At 40.7% G+C, this 2,904-nt stretch overlaps 1 pseudogene; it reads left to right on the forward strand.

Annotated features, from left to right (window-relative positions):
- On the forward strand, positions 1-1,577 carry LOC113653395 (annotated as a pseudogene).
- Positions 1,578-2,904: the final 1,327 nt, after the last annotated feature.

Raw genomic sequence — 2,904 nt, forward strand, 5'->3', positions numbered from 1 at the left:
ATGCAGCACCTCACCTCATTCAACAGCTCGCTTATCGCTCCTGTCTCTACTGAGAACCTGATTTCCAGTAGTGTGCTGGCAGTTTGCTTCATACTGGGAGTTCCTGGTAATATTGCTGTAATGGTGCGTCTGTCTGGATGGCTGAAGAGAGGCAGTTTCACCCCGAGACTGATGCTAAGCCTGGCCATATCAGATCTACTCACTCTGATTTCTCTGCCACTTTGGATTTGGGCTCTTCTGCATGGCTGGGTCTTTGGCTTGGTCTTGTGTAAACTTCTCTCTTACATGTTGTACTTAAGCCTTTACTGCAGCGTACTGTGTGTGGTGTTGATGAGCATGCAGCGATACATCCAAGTGCTGCATCCTGAGAAATGGAACAAGCTTGGCAGAAAAGGAAAGAAGATCCTTTTGAGTGGGCTGTGGATGTTAAGTGCAGTTTTATCATGCTATGCTCTTGTAGTGCGCAATCCAAGCTATGACAGAGAAGGACGACTTCAGTGCAGGCTAAGTTATCAGAATAAGGTTGAAAGAGTGGCTACCTTAATCTGGGAGATTATCATATTGGTGGCCTCAATTACCATTGTATCTCTCATTGTATTTCTACTTTCATCTGTACAGAGGAGTTAATAACTCAGCTTTCTATAGCAGTAACTCATTGACAAAGGTGGTGACCAGAATTGTGGTGTGTTCCTTCATTATTTGGATCCCGGTTCAAATCTCCAACATTGTGATCATCATTGCTACATTGACTGGGAATGACAGTCTGTTAAGATCTGCAGAATCTGGAGACAATGTTACTTCAGCTTTGGTTGTTATTAACAGTTGTTTGAACCCCTTCCTGTACGCTTTCTCTGCTCAGGCTCTACAACAGGGAACAGCTGGAACAGATGACCCTTAGTTTCTTGAACATATAGAGGTTTGAGTGAGCTGATGCACCTCTCTGACAGCCTTTCACATACATTGCATTTAAAGGCACACCATATAAAATTATACAAATCATTTTGCTTATTCCTGCAGTCTATTTTTATATTTTTTTGAATCCTCTAATTTTGTTACACCTTTTAATGTACATTTTCAGATTAATTTCTTAATTAATAGTGAGGCTTCATATTTTTTTAAACTTCTTATCTACTGTACCTAATACATTAAAACCAAAAGCATAATTGCTTGAAACAAAGAAGTAAGTCTTAAATTACAATTATTTTCTCTGTTTGTATTGTGTTAAAAAAACAAAAAGAAACAAACAAAAAAAAACCCTTAAAGTTGATGTATCCTAAGTCTGTAACCTAGTGAACGAGTGTTAATGTATTCATTGCTGGAGACTTCAAAGCACTTTTGTACATTGCTCAGGATAAGTGCATCTGCCAAATGTTGTGAATGTAAAATTGTAAAGTGACAAATGTTAATCAGTCAAAAATGTGTTCATCAATATTAGCAACATTCATTATAAGTATAGTTTTGTGTTTATTAGTTTTTTTTTGTGCCTCTGCTTTACATTGCTGATTTTTTATATAGTTTGGTTGCATGGTGGTTTAGTGGTTAGCACGTTCGCCTCACACCCCCAGGGTTGGGGGTTCGATTCCCGCCTCCGCCTTGTGTATGTGGAGTTTGCATGTTCTCCCCGTGCCTTGGGGGTTTCCTCCGGGTACTCCTGTTTCCTCCCCCGGTCCAAAGACATGCATGGTAGGTTGATTGCCATCTCTGGAAAATTGTCCGTAGTGTGTGAGTGAATGAGAGTGTGTGTGTACCCTGCGATGGGTTGGCACTCTGTCCAGGGTGTATCCTGCCTTGATGCCCGATGACGCCTGAGATAGGCACAGGCTCCCCGTGACCCAAGAAGTTCAGATAAGTGGTAGAAAATGAATGAATGAATATAGTTTTTTGTTTAATTATTGACTTGTTTCTGACCTGGTTACATTATCTAAAGGTTTTGATTCTTGTATGGAACCTTGTTGGACGTGACTTTTGTTATGTATAAACCTGTCTAATTTTGTTTGTTGAAAGGAATAAAGCTTCTTCTCATTTTCTCATCTGTCCTGCTTGTTTTTGCCCTCGAATATCATATTTATCCTGAAACCCTCATGTTTCTACACCAGTGTGACTCTCCCTCATTCTCTTTAATTTTGCTTTTTAAGTGATTCTTGAATCATGGTCTCTCTCAGTGGAGACACACCAACTTAAGCACATACACATTAGTCAGTTCTGTTCAGCTCAGATCTAGCTGTGTTCTTGTGTCTCTGTACCCTCTTGTCTCCCATGTACAGTATATCTCTGCTGTCACTCAGGTGTAGCCACCTCCTTAGCACTCACTCTCCTGATTCCACCCTCCATTCAACTCCAATGTCTGATTTCATTTCAGCATACCCTAATGACATTTTGATGATTTGGGCCTAATTTTTCTTCTAGAGCTGCTGCCCTAACAGATCTGATTAAAAAAGGAACGCTCCAAACCAGATTCAGTGGACTGACAAGCTCAAAATGCTTTCTATGATATTTAATGCCCCTTTTCCACCAAGGCAGGTTTAGTTCTGGTTCGGAGCCAGAGCCTAGTTTAGAACCAGCATTGCTGGTCCAGCATAAGGTATGTTTTGCATGCTTCGACCAGCTTGGTATGGTGGTATGCTGGTCCAGCATTAGGTGCTGGTTACTGGTGTGCTGGCCAACCAGCCTGGGATGCTGGTGTCCTAGCCGAACAGCCTGGGATGCTGGTGTGCTGGTCAGCATATGTTGTCTTTTGGATGCTAGTATAATCCCAGCAAGACAACAACAAAACCCATTTGTTACATATCACATTTCTTAGTGCATATTCATAGTAAAAATAAAGACCAGGACTATTTTCTAGAGAATTTCAATTCACTTTTTAATAAAGTAAAACATTCTGGATATTACGGTCATTTACATGGC

Source organism: Tachysurus fulvidraco, chromosome 9 (assembly GCF_022655615.1).
Source record: "Tachysurus fulvidraco isolate hzauxx_2018 chromosome 9, HZAU_PFXX_2.0, whole genome shotgun sequence".
Taxonomy (NCBI): domain Eukaryota; kingdom Metazoa; phylum Chordata; class Actinopteri; order Siluriformes; family Bagridae; genus Tachysurus; species Tachysurus fulvidraco.